Source organism: Clupea harengus, chromosome 23, assembly GCF_900700415.2.
Source record: "Clupea harengus chromosome 23, Ch_v2.0.2, whole genome shotgun sequence".
Taxonomy (NCBI): domain Eukaryota; kingdom Metazoa; phylum Chordata; class Actinopteri; order Clupeiformes; family Clupeidae; genus Clupea; species Clupea harengus.
The window spans coordinates 16,285,014-16,300,207 of record NC_045174.1 but is presented as its reverse complement, the minus strand read 5'-3'; the positions used below and the strand labels follow the sequence as shown (position 1 = coordinate 16,300,207).

The 15,194-nt window shown below is 40.1% G+C and overlaps 1 pseudogene; it reads left to right on the top strand.

Moving 5' to 3' along the window:
* The first annotated feature begins 228 nt into the window (after positions 1-228).
* On the top strand, positions 229-1,507 carry LOC105900807 (annotated as a pseudogene).
* Positions 1,508-15,194: the final 13,687 nt, after the last annotated feature.

The following is a 15,194-nucleotide window of genomic DNA, read 5'->3' as shown; positions in this document are numbered from 1 at the left end:
AAATAGTTAAAAAAAAAACATAAATGATGATAGGTAGGATGAGCTTTCAGACCTGGTAAAAACTAAGTCAGCATGGAGCAAGGAAGCACAGATCACACAAAGTTCAGTGAAAAAGAACCTGATGTCTTGACACAGTGGGGAGTCCATTTTGATCTGTGAACATGATTATGTGATTTCTTGTGTGTGAATTTAGGTTTTTCTAATGAAAATGTTATTCCTATTGCTGCTAAATGTATACCCTGCCATTTCCTGTACTTGGAATACCTGTAAATCCCCAGAGAAGTGGTTAGCCTTACTGAAATATTTGAAAGTCACTACCGAAAATGGAATAATAATGTTGTCAAACCTTTCTCCTTTCAGACTATGACAAGCGAACAGGATGATCTTCGTGCTCTGCTACGTGCATCTGGTGACCACGGCATGGAGTGGGTCATTTCCAGAGCAAGAGAGATAGTAGATAGCTTAGATCATGTCACCCTCAACATTGCTGTAACAGGGGAGACTGGGGCAGGAAAGTCCTCCTTTGTTAATGCCATCAGAGGTGTTCAAGATACTGATGAAGGAGCCGCACCCATTGGGGAGGTAGAAACCACCATGGAGCCCACCATGTACCCCCACCCAAACATGCCCAATGTGAAAATCTGGGACCTGCCAGGCATAGGGAGCCCAACATTCAGTGCAAGCACTTACACTAGAAAAGTTGACTTCAGAAAATATGACTTCTTTATTATATTATGTGCAACAAGGTTCAAAGAAAATGACATCATGCTGGCTAAAGAAATCAAGAAAAAGAAAAAGAATTTCTACTGTGTCCGCACAAAGATTGACCAGGATGTGGATTCAGCTCAAAGAAGAGGGGTGCAAGAGGAGCAGAAACTCCAAGAAATACGGGACAATTGCGTATCATCCCTCGCAGAACTGGATTCTCCTCCCGTCTTCCTGATATCATCATTTAACCTGGAGAAATTTGAATTCCATGAGCTCCAAAATAAACTGGAGGAAGACCTCCCAGCTCACAAGAGAGATGCTCTTGTTCTGAGTTTGCCTGTCTATTCCAGCCAGTCTCTTGAAAAGAAGTACAACACCTTAAAGAAAGCAGCCGTGGCTTTGGCTGCTCTATCTAGCAGCTGCCCCAGTGCCAGGGCTATCAACTACATGTGATTTTGCCATGATAGCGTCTTTCTTAACCAAATGCTACTTTTCATTTGGCCTAGATGATAAATCACTTCAAAAGATGTCAAAGAGAGTAAACAAGCCAATACTGAAAATGGTTAAAGAATCTAAACTTGTTCAGTCAATTGCAGAAAAAACACTGACCTCAAAAAGCATGGTAACAAAACTTGGGGTGGTAGGTTTTTCTGAGACACTGTCCATCTTTCTGCCTGGAATTGGCACAGTAGCAGCATCTGGAGTATCTGCTGCTACAACATGGTCGGTGCTCTTAAAGGGGCTGAATGAGCTGTATAAATTGGCAAAAGTAGTGATTAACATGGCAGGACTAGAGTAATCATCTCATGTTATTCAGACCTCACACGTACTGGTTTGGTTCTTTTTTTTTCTTATAATTTTAGGTTTCTTTGAACATATGTAACCGAAGTACTTCTATAAAACACCTATATATATTTATATATATATATAAGTGTTTTATAGAAGTATATATAGTATATAAGGGACATAAGGGATATACGTGTATACTGTATACACCGTAACTTGGATGAACTTGAATTGCCTTTGCATTGTAATCAGTGTGTAGGTGGGGGACAGTGTTACTGGGTGGGGCTTACTTCTGTGTGCTGTTAAAGTGTTGTGTGTGTCATGAATTACAACCTTTGCTGAGTGTGAAACATCATTATGTCATGCATGTTTTCTTTGATTTTCAATATACTACTTAAACAAATTAATTTGTTGTTGATAGTGCTTTGTGTTGTATTTCACTATGAAATCGTTACAAACTTTTTGCACATGCATGTGTAGAGGGGCCAGGGAATGATCGTGTTTCACTTGTCGACTACGCCACCCAGAGGAGTTATGCTCCCCTTAGGAACTAGAATTTGACCACTGCTAACTGAAAGTCCTCAATGCACATGAGCATTCAGTGGCATATGCATACACAGCACACAGGTTCGTGCAAGGATGAAGCAGAGACAGGATTCTATTACAAAAATAACATATTTCTTTATTGCATAAATTAGGTTACATGGGTTTTCTTTTATCTACGGGAAAAGTTCTCCGCTGGTCATCACACACACAATGACATGATAGACACACAAAACATAGGCAGGAGAGGGGCTTACCAGAGGGGGGCAATCTGTCTAGGAGGGGGGGGTCCAAGGGACCACACGTGAACACACTGCACTGCACACCCGGGTGACCCTACACGGCAAAGATAGTCAGACACACATGCGGATACCCACCACCAAGTGCCAAGGCCTCCCTGCTGACAGTACCCAACTCCTGCAACAAAAAGGACAACCAGAAAACAAACACACGTTCAACTAGTACACAAATCAAGCCGCTGGAGACCACCAGACGTCCCACCCCGTCGGACTGATTGGGCAGTAAAGGAATGTGAAGTAGCACAGTCAAGCACAGCAAAACAATACACCCCAAAAGGGCACTACAAGCACCTTAAAGTAAGAGCACTGCAAATAACCACTAGCCACAGTGTTAGGTGCCCAGTCACAAGGGTAAGTTCGCCACTGGTGGGGTTTTACAGCAGGCAGAGAGGACAAGAAAACGAACAACAAAACATGCAGACAATGGAGACTTACAAACATTAAAAGAAAAGCAAAATAATCCTCACCGACACTCCTCAACACCTGCACGCACACCCGCAGGTTACCATGAGCTGGCAGCACGCACGCAGTGCAACAATGGTCAGTAATCAATGGACAAACATATACAAAAAAAGGAACTTTAAGTAGAAACAAAACAGCAGCTGGTGACGGAAGGCAGCCTCAATTTCTTGCCGTCAGCCGACAATCTGCGGGAAGCATAAAATACCAGAGGCATATATTAAATGCATCTGTATTTAAATCACGATAAAGCACAGGTTAAAAGAGTGACCTACCACAGCCAGGGATTAACCGGAACTTCACGTGAAGTGGAATGTACTGCCGAAACCACCAAGCAGCCTAATAAGAGCAAGTAGCACGAATAAAAACAAAGCCACCTAACATAGCTACAGCCAGACGAGCAGGCAGCTACGTACCAGTAAAGGGAAAAGCAGCCGCACAGCCTTGGGCTTGCAACGCTCGTGGTTGCCCACGAAGGAAAATGCCACGATAAACGAACCAACGGACACAAATAGATGATCCAAAATCAGTCCTGCCGCTTACTTGGTCATCACCAGCGCAGTGCTTTTAAAGAAGCTCCGAGACTGATAATTGATGCATCAGTGTCGCATTGAGTGACGTCAGTCAGGTGTAGCACAAGACAGCTTGGGCTTAAAGGTACAGGCACCTTCATTCCAACCCACTACACATGTACATAATTGGATGGTTAATTGAGCACCTGCAACCTGAAAGTAAAAAATAAAAATGATTTTGTATTTTGTATTCTTTTTTAAATTGTCTATTAAACATCCAGCTACCAAATGAATGATTATATTCATACACTGTAAAACCTGGGAAGTTAATTCAAGTCAAATCATTTTTGGAAACGTGTTGTCTTGAATCATTTGAGTTTGGTAACTTAATTAAGTAAAGTTAAATTTAACTCAAATCATTTGAGAAAACCGGGTGCCTTAAACCATTTGAGTTGAATAGCAGAGTTATCACTACTTGTGTATTTTGCTTTATGTTAACTTCTATGTTGATTTATGTTCACTTCTACCATTTAAGTGATTACCACTCAGCACTTCAACTTTACTACTCAATCTATTTTTGAGGAAACAGGTTGCCTTAAACTATTTGAGGTATTCCAACTCACAAAAGTTATTTAGCAGGAGACACTGATCAATGACATTGTTTTATTGAAATTATTTTTGTAACATGTCATGTGTTAACATTTGTTCCACAAAACTTCCATACACATTTGAAAAGCTGTAGAGTATGGGTGAGAGTGAGTGTGCTTGTCAGTGTGTGTTAGAGAGAAAGTGTGTGCGAGAGAGACAAGTGTGTGCACAACAGTGTACAGTGGGGAAAATAAGTATTTGAACCCCTACCGACTTCGCAAGTTTGGCCACTTGCAAAGAAATGTGTGATCTATAATTGTAATAGTAGGTGTATTTGAACAGTGAGAAACAGAATATCAACAAAAGAATCCAGAAAACTGCATTTTATAACATGTATGACTTAATTTGCATTTGATGCAGAAAATAAGTATTTGAACCCCTAGCAAAACATGACTTAGTAATTGGTGGAATAACCCTTGTTGGCAAGCACAGACGTCAGACTTTTCTTGTAGTTGGTCACCAGGTTTACACACATCTCAGGAGGGATTTTGGTCCACTCCTCTTTGCAGATCCTCTCCAAATCCTTAAGGTTGCGTTTTCAGTGGGAGGGAATGAGGGAATGAGGTTCAAGCCCAATATTCCACGTTACATTGCCCCATCTATAGTCCCCTTGATGCAGTGGAGTCGTCCTGTACCCTTGGCAGAGAAACAGCCCCAAAGCATAATGTTTCCACCTCCATGCTTGACGGTGGGGATGGTGTCATATTCAGCATTCTTCCCCCTCCAAACGCGGCAAGTCGAGTTGATGCCAAAGAGCTTGATTTTGGTCTCATCTGACCACATCCTGTCTCCCAATCCTCCTTAGAATCATTCAAGTGTTCATTGGCAAACTTCAGACGGCCCTGCACATGTGATTCCTTAAGCAGGGGGACCTTGCGAGTGCTGCAGTACTTCAAACCATTACGGCGTAGTGTGTTGCCAATGGTTTTCTTGGTGACTGTGGTCCCAGCTGCCTTGAGATCAATCACAAGCTCCCCCTGTGTAGTTCTGGGGTTATTCTGCACCTTTCGGATGATCACCGATACCGCACAAGGGGATATCTTGCATGGAGCCCCAGACCTAGAGCGATTGACAGTTGTTTGGTGTTGCTTCCATTTATGAATACCAGTAGTTGTCTGCTTCTCACCAAGCTGCTTGCCGATGGTTTTGTAACCCATTCCAGGTCTACAATCTTACAACTACATTTTAAGTAACCGCCAGAAGTGCGACTGCTCCCCTTTGGTCTTCGACAAAGTCTGCTTCCTACAAATACAGGGGAAAAATACAAGAGGATGCAAAGAATGATTGCCATGTGAGTGTGTAATAAAAAAGACATCATGAGAGTGTGAAAGAGACAGTGTGAAAGTGTGAGAGAGGAGTCTTGTGTGTATGTGTCTGTTGCATATGTGAAAGTAAGAGAGAATGTGTGTGTGTTTGGCAGTAATGACAACATTTTGGTGTGCCAATCTGTACTCAATGGTTCAAAATGAGTATTTCCCCCAGTAAATTAGTATTTACTGCGTTAGTGGGTGCCACAGGCAAAATTTGCCCAAATATGTTGGTGGCGGCCATTTGTAAACTAAGAGCAGATGCGACAAGGTAACGATTTTGTAGACGCTAAAACACATTCCCAATCGCATGTGAGCACTTATATAAACGTACAATAAACCAAGCTTCCCTATTGGTTGCCGTGTCGCGACCAATCAGTGCAGGCGTATCACGGCGGTTAATATAAACAACAATGACGGCCTCCATGTTGGTAAGCAGGGGGCCAAATTATGATTTTTTTTTGCTTATTTCTCGAGTTACTGCAAATATTCTAATAATTGAATAATATTGCAAGTTGACCCCACATTCGCATGAAAGAGTTATCATTTTCGAATCGCCGTATTTCCACCACATTTTCGTATTAGTTTGGATCAATTTGTACGAGTTGGCATTATTGGTGTGGGTGTGTAGAGTGTGTGCTGTTTGAAGGAGTCAAAAAGGGGGTGGGGTGGGGGGTTACAGCATGATTGTGTAAGAAGGGAAAGACAAGTTACAAGGATGACATTAAAGCGAGAGAGGTCTGAAACTGTTGTGGATGAATGAATGAATGAATGAATATGGTACATACCTTGCAACTTTTGAATATATCAGATGCATCCTCTTTTAGATACAGCGCCAAACCAAAAAGGACCGCCTTCCTTGTCGCCTGGACATCTTTCTCATACTGTTGAGTTTTGGGACAAGGAAAACAAGCTTTATGAGGTTCTGCGACTATATACAACACAGTATTGTTAAACAACTCATTCATGATTCTTACCTGTCTAATGGTTCCAGGCTGTTTCTGCTTGTACAGCTTCAGGAGGTGTGGCGTGTATCTATCCCACGCAAAAAAAGAGAATGCCAGGTTCTGATTGGTAATACGGTGAAACTCCTTGTAAAGCTGTGAAAAGAACAAACATCAAACAAATAAAACATTAATTTTGGGAATGTCATTGTAAAAGTTTGAACATATTATACCCTATAACTACCCATCAGCTTTTCACTTACCTGGACTTCACAAAAGAGGGCAAACCATCGCTCTTTCAGCTCTGCTATAGGCTGTGACGGGTTGATGATTTCCTTGCGTCTCAAGGCAAAGGTTTGTTGCATCAGCAGGAAGATGAGGGCTCCATCTCTTTCCGCAGACAGCTTCTGGAATTCACTGTGCTCAACGATCTCTTGTGTTGCTCTATTAGGGACATGGAGAATTGTGCATTTTCAAAAAAGAAGGCAGCCAAATTATACTCCAGTTTATCAGCTAATGCATCAGTGTTATAAACTTCCTCATGAGAGGGTTCCTCTTCATCTGATGCAACAGTCTTCCTCACTGGCAAAATTCTGAGGAGGGTCACTACCAATTGGCTGAACAAGCTCAGTGGCATAGTCTGATGAATTACTATGTTCTCTGCATTTGTGTGATTTAAACGTAGAGTACACATTTTACGTAAATCTGCAGTCTTTGAATGGGCAGGGGACGATTAACTTTTGTTTTAAATGTCTACCAAGATGAAGAAACATGTCCCTTTCAACAAAGGGCTGCCTAAATTCCAAATGCCTAAAAGAGGCTTCAGTTCTTCACGGCCTGACCTTTTAGGTGCTGCACAGGAGACTTGAATTGTAGGTTTTGAATGAACACATGCAATTGTGATACAAACATGGCAATGGACATATTGTGGAATGCTGGCCATGCAATAGTCTGTAATGGCTCATTAACCGCACTTTCACAGCTCACACAGCTTACATTTCCACATTTTGGACTGCAACTTCTCCTGAGAGAATGCAAAAAGATAGGGTCCATAATGCTTTTTCTAATAGCCTACCCACATGTAGGCTACTTGTTGAAGTGTTATGGCCACATTAAGAAAGAGGCAAAATCATACAATTTATGTAGCTGAAATACAGGTGGACTAATACGAAATTCTGAATGTAGTAATATCAAAATATTAATTTGGTGGCGCAAGAATCGGTTGGTTGGCTGGTTGGTTAGTTGGTCCTGGTATAGCACCAGAAGAGCGTTGTGTGAAAGCTGGTGAACGCTGTAATCGTCAGTAATCGTCGGTGATCGGCAGAGAACGCTGGTCCGAAAATGCATTTTTGAACATGCACAAAAGTTCTCATGGAGACCAGCGTTCTTCAACGTTTAATTTAGACGCTGGAGAACTTTCGTGGAACGTTTTATTAACTTTGCACACGTTTGGTTATCGTAGTCAGTCGTTGGGTAGGGTAGACTGAGTACAGTTGATGCACCCGAAATAACTTATGTGCGCAGCAATCCTGAGACGTGATTTTTAGTTGGGACATGCCTACTAACGTCCTCTTTGATCCCAGGAAATTTGAGCACCTAACCCATCTCTCATACAAAGATATCGGCGAAAGTTTTTTCACCAAGGGAAGATCTTGATTTTATCATGTCCCTTCTACAATTAATATGTTATTAACCATACGTGATCAACAAACGCAACTTACATCATTGCAAATGTTATTCTGTGCACTAGAAATCTAAATATTCCATGCTATCATGTCATGCAAGGTCATTGCATAATCTAGCGAAAAGCGGAGTAGAGGGTATATATGCTTGCTTGAGCCCAGCATGAAGTAGATGTACTGAACTTGAACATAGCTGAGCACTGTTATAGCTGGTGCTGTTCCATGGCAGATGGATATGATATGAAGACTCTTGTGACATGGACAATGTGTGTGGATGTGTTGATGTTTTCTAATAATAAACATTGAGAAACACAAATTCAGTGTCAAATTTAACTAATTTATTTCAATAACATAAAACCCCAGCAATAACTCCCGTTATTTCGTAAATCACAGTAATAATAACAGTAAATCTTCGTCCGAAGACATTGCTAGTGAAAGAGGCTTTGTATTCTTCTTACTTTCAGCAGCATTTATCATCTTCTTACTTGCAGCAGCGCTAGTAGCAGACACGTCAGCACACGTTTGTCGCGCACCAGTGACACGTCACTTGGTTGCTGTTACATGCTCCTCATGTGTGAGTCCCACGATAGTAGTGATGGGAAGTTTGGATCATTTGGATCAATGAACTACCTAGCACTACCAGAGCAGGGGCGTCCCCCTCTACCTTTAAGAAGCTTTTGAAGACCCAACTCTTCAGAGAGCACTTCCCGTCCTAACTGGCACTTCGACTAGTGCGTGACTTGCGGTTACAGCAGTTACATTTCTGCACTTCTTTTTCTTTTTTATTTCATTTTGTTATATTTCTTATGTAAAGTAGTATTTATTGTTACACCAGGTTCTATTGCTCTTAGCTTGACTGTTCTCTCCCTTGTACGTCGCTTTGGACAAAAGCGTCTGCTAAATGACTAAATGCAAATGTAATGTAAAATGTTGACACTGTGAATAATAGCTTGACCGTTGATGCCCGACGCTCAAGAGAAGATGGTAGCAGCCACCATAGCAAAGTCTCTAGCTCCCTTGGCTGGTACACAAGACCGACTTCTGATATACTTTTGTTATGACAATGGAATTTTCAGACTAAACAAAGTCTATTTCTTGCTAGATTTTCAAGGGTTAAACGCCTAACTATGAAAATTATCATTTTCAGACTGCCTCCATTTCACAAGTCAGTCACTCAGTTCTGTGTCGTCAGGATCTGCGATCCTATTAGCTGTTGACTTATGCTCGCTCACTTTTCATCTAAACTCTTTTTTTCAACATGGAATCGACTTACTCTAACTCGAATAAGGATTATTTATCATGCTTACTTATTTCTTTAAAGTTATGATTACATCAAACCAAACATTTTTAATACTTAAGTCGTGCAAACTTAAATATTTTATTGAGATGGATCATTGGGTTTTACAGTGTACTAACAATTTACACCACAGTGTAGGTGAAACCGGGGTTTCTATATTAGTTTAATTCAATCAGTCATAAAATGTAATAATCATTAAATTTAGTATTTAATATTTTATAATTAAATTACTAAAATAATGGGAAGCTCTAGTTGTACCACTATGCTACAGTCTAAGTATGGTATCACAATACTAACGTACTACAATTTCACTACACAGTCTATAACACAGCATGAAACAACCATATAAGTGAAGGCAATTGGAATACTTGGTTGGCGGAAAATGGCTTTCAGTGGGATATTGGAGGTCCAAACTAGATTGAGAACTGACTGAAAAGATGACTCCAAGAAAAAGAGAACTCCAAGTATTTCCGGCTCTTCTCTACCCCAATGAGTCGGAGGGTCTCTTCAGATGTATAAAAGAGAATGACTCTGTAATGCCAGTATAATCTTGTGACTTGCCCAGGTTTATGCTGCTGGTATTGCATTGGCAAAATAAACCTTTTTTGCTCCACGCTCTGCCTGACTCCTGAAGTTTTTGAAGAACCAAAGAACCAAAAACAAAGAGTTTTATTCAGATCAGAAAAGATAAGTGTTTTCTCTATCACAAAACCTACAAATCAGACACAACACTATCTACCTTCACCTGCTGGGGGAGCAGTGCACCATTGTCCTACAGAATAAAAATGTATTTGAAAAAGTACTGGATTGCTGTGTTTTGATATTGTTGTTGACTGTAACAGGTTTTGTGCCCATTGCTGGGACTACCAGCCCTGCAGGCCACCTACCACACACGATGCCTCACAAAAGCCTGCAGGAGTTTAAAAGACTGTTACCACCAATCCTACAGACTTTTTACTCCCTTGCCATCTGGCAGGCGGTACTGGAGCATTCGGTCTCGAACACGGAGACTGGAGAACAGTTTCTTTCTGAGGACCGTAAGGCTTCTCAATGGACAGTGATTCACTTCGCCACTTTATTCACTTGCCACTTTACACACAACTTTTTAACCACTATTTACACTATATGTTTAGCATATGTTTAGTATATTGTATTGTATATTTAGTTTATTTATAGTTTTCTATGTTAGTATAGGTTTATTATATGTTTATTATTTGCTTAGTGTATATTTTCGATGATTTATATGTTATCTACTGAACAGGTAAGCATTGAGCTTCAACTAAGGATAGCGAGACTTAACTAATTTATCACGGCTACTAGTAGGGTTGGCAGTGTTGTGCATGAATGTGTTCAAAAGAACGCGTTCATTGAACACGTTCATTTTTATGAGAACAATGAACTGAACGCAATGACAAATTCATGACAAATAATTAATTTGAACGGTGAACACGTTCATATTATCTGAGGTCTAGCTAAAACATTACGGAATGTTTTCCTTCTACTGAGGAAAGACGCTGTCTAAATCGAATGCTTGTACCATGTCGTTGCTTAAAAAGGCCATAGTAATTATTTGTTAAATTGCCCAGACAGACCATGTTTCGGTAAATTACCATATTTGGTAATTGCGTTGGTCATGTGACTCCACTTCTCACGGTGCAATGTTTTGATATGGCTTCACGGCATATTTAGATGGAGTAGCAGTTAACTTCGCGCATATTTTCACATAATTGAACGTTGCACTTTGTTGAAGTTGTGTGAGTCCATGTATACGTGAGTTTGACTTTGTAGCCTACCTTGTCATTATGTGTTTGTTATAGTTTAGCTTTCTCATAATTGTTACGAGCACTGTCACTTAATTGATCTAGCATGATGCACTGTTCGTGAACTCGCTTAGCTTAAGCTGTTAATGTACAAATACGAGTGTTACAGGGTTTACTATGATAACTTTTGAGCGGTCTTTCATTTAGTGTACATACCCTTGTTGATCTGAGATTAAGCCAGTAGCATGTCATTGCTGAAGAGGTTAAATTATTACCTTTAGTTCCCTGTATAATTAATTATTTAAATGGTACTACAGGGCTGTGTATTAATGTATATTTTCTGTTTGTACTTTACTTTCACACACACAAACACACACACACACACACACACACACACACACACACACTCACACACACATACAAACATACACCTGTGGAAGTTGCATTTAAAAGCAAAAGGCAATTCCTCAAGTTGAGTACACAAGTGTGTGTCTCGTTTATTTTAACATGCAAAAACGAATGAATGACAAGATGGCGTTGCCCTGTAATCTCACAAGCATGGGGCTCGATGTCATCAACAACAACAGAATATTTAAAGGGACCGCGATCCCGGAAGATTCATATTTACGTGTATAACACATTACTTAAATAACTGCATGAAACAACAGTGTGTAGAACAAGGGTGAATTATGAAGTCACATTCACTACACACCCACCTACAATTTATCCCATTCATTGTCATTAATGCAATACAAAGAGTGAAGAATCAAACTGAATATCCAAATCTCTATTCTTTTCCATTCTAATCGGATGACCCTCAGTGATTACACATTTCCCGAACCCCCTCTATAACAGTACCCGTATAATTTCTGCGATACCTAAACCAACTAACTCGACTTCGCCCTACATTACCCATGAATCATCGCACACACATGTAATTGTCGCTACCGGATGGTAGTCCTCTACCGGATAGTAGTCGCGCATGCGCACTATCCGATCATGCACCACTTTGCGACACTGTAGACAGCGGAATACAATCGCTGGCTAAAGCTGATGGAAGTTTGCGAAAGACGGTATACTTTAAGAAGTTTGGTCATTGTATACAGCTGTAAGTTCTTAACCGTTTTGTATAATGAAGAAGTTAAAGATATACTGGATATCCTCTTTTGTTCTCCCTGTCAAGTTATATTGGCTAGCACATCAATGCTTTATTTGTTTTACCTACTGCTATATTTTGCCACTTCTTCATAATACAAACTATTTGCCTTTTACCCTTACTCCGTCTCCACACTCCGGTAGAGGACTACCATCCGGTAGCGACAATGTATACCAAACAAGCAAAGTATTCCAAGTGTCGCTACCGGATGGTAGTCCCGCACATCGCGCATGCTCAGACACAAACGTTTTACGGCAGAAGGCTCAACGTCAACAAATGGGGTTATCTTAACGCATAATGTGGGTATATTTAATGTAATATTTAATTATTAAAAGTGTGGAGACAGAGTAAGGGTAAAAGGCAAATAGTTTGTATTATGAAGAAGTGAGAAAATATAGCAGTAGGTAAAACAAATAAAGCATTGATGTGCTAGCCAATAGAACTTGACAGGGAGAACAAAAGAGAATATCCAGTATATCTTTAACTTCTTTATGTGTAATAAAGATATACTGGATATCCTCTTTTGTTCTCCCTGTCAAGTTATATTGGCTAGCACATCAATGCTTTATTTGTTTTACCTACTGCTATATTTTGCAAAGTAAAACAAGCAAAGTATTCCAAGTGTCGCTACCGGATGGTAGTCCCGCACATCGCGCATGCTCAGACACAAACGTTTTACGGCAGAAGGCTCAACGTCAACAAATGGGGTTATCTTAACGCATAATGTGGGTATATTTAATGTAATATTTAATTATTAAAAGTGTGGAGACAGAGTAAGGGTAAAAGGCAAATAGTTTGTATTATGAAGAAGTGAGAAAATTTAGCAGTAGGTAAAACAAATAAAGCATTGATGTGCTAGCCAATAGAACTTGACAGGGAGAACAAAAGAGAATATCCAGTATATCTTTAACTTCTTTATTATACAAACGTTAAGAACTTACAGCTGTATACAATGACCAAACTTCTTAAAGTATACCGTCTTTCGCGAACTTCCATCAGCTTTAGCCAGCGATTGTATTCCGCTGTCTACAGTGGCGCAAAGTGGCGCATGATCGGGTAGTGCGCATGCGCGACTACCATCCGGTAGAGGACTACCGTCCGGTAGCGACACCAAGGCAACAGCTCTCGGTCTCAATATAAAAATGGCAAGTGAAAGCGAAAACAGAGACGCAGACTCAGCGAGTACATCCGATCCACCTTATTATTATGTGCGGGATTTTTACACACTGTCTGATAAAGTTTCCAGCAGTAAAAATCTCACCTTTCTGTGCAAATTACTGTATGTCCTCCAGAAAAATTAGCAATAATAAAAAAAAAAAATGAAACTGAACTATGAACTAGTTCAGAATTTAAATGGTGAACTATGAACGTGAACGATTCATGTTTACTTGTATGAACTGAACTTTGAACTAGTTCATGAGAGGTGTGAACATGCACAACACTGAGGGTTGGGCATTTTAAGTCATTTCAACATTTCAGTACTTGCATTCATACCGTGTGATATACTGTATGCCGCTGGGTTATCAAGGCAAGTGTGTATCATTGTGGAATACCTATGCTTAAATTAAACAAGTTAATTGTAGACCAACATTTTAATATGCAGATTTAAAATATTGTAATTTTTAAAGACATTTTCACTCCTATCTGAACAGAAGATAGCAGTATTGCACTGTTATGGCTGGTGAGATTTCGACAGTGAAAGTGAAGTGACTAAAGCTGGTCTTTATTCCCGCCTCATGGCAGGCTGTAATAAAAATGTTAGAAACCCCCACACCCTATGAATGACACTATTCTTCTCAAATTGTATTTACACAATTGTCAGGGTTTTTGTTAGTAAATCAACTATATCTGAGTTACCTTTCCCAGATAAACTGCAAAGGAATGTGTAAGAAAACACACACATACAGTACATATAGTATTCATTCCCACATGATCAGACAGCCTTTATGCCCTCATGCTTGTCAATAATTTGCCACATTTAACAAATTGTGTGTGTGTGCGCATGTGTGTGAGTGTGTGTGTGTGCGTGCGTGTGGAGAAAAGAGGAGAAAAAGAAAGAGGGAAAACGTTTAAAAATGCATGAAGTTATGCATTATGATTAAAGTTGATGTGAAATCACATTGATTAATGAATGTAGAAAACCACCTGAAGAAGGTCTGGGCTAGCAGTAAAGGTTTCAGCTAGAGGGTCCTGATGAAGACTTTGTTCTGTGTCATAGAAAAACACACCCGCACCAGTGCACACATGCACACACACACATATTGCAGTTAAGATGAGCAAAGTATAACTGAGGAACACAATTCTCTGGAAACTTGTATTTATGTGTCAGCTCTTTTTTCATAAGCAGCACTGACCTCTGGCAAGTTCTTATATACTTGAGCTGGAAGGAGAGCAGAGTGTCCACCCTGGCACTGGTAGGCCATGTCACCCATGGCTCTTAGCCGCAATAGATAATCTGAGATGAACTCATGGGCGTCCTTCTCATGAATGCGAATATGAACACACAAAGAGATGAATATCTCTACATGTTACACAAGCATAATAACAGAAGCAGCATTGCTCCACTACCTCAGCTGGTCTTGTAAAGTGCAAACCACAACAAGAACAATGGAACTGGGTTCCATACCCTGAGTGCATACGTACTGATGAAAATGTACATCTTATATTTTTGTATGATTAAGAGATCTAGCTGTGAGCAAATGTCTCATGGGGGTGGAGGTGTAAGGAATATCAATAACACTTCGATAAGACAAAGACAGGAGGGGTGGTGAGAACACTCATTCACACCTCTCTCAGGGCATCTCATCTAACAGTATATTCAACCAGAAACTCTTACATTTTAACCTAAGATCAATTAAAAGCAACAAACACAAATGAATATAAGATTCATTGTATTATTGATTATTGTCAACCATTATTAACTCTGATCCTTAATTCAGATGTATCAACTTCTTCAGTGACTACATAACAAGAATTTCTCTCACAGGAATGATTTGCCTTTGTCTTGTTTGCGCTCTCATGGTTTGTTTACATTCTTCTCCCTTTTTAAAATAGTCACCATTGCTTTGTTTTCATCAGACATCTTTTCCCCTG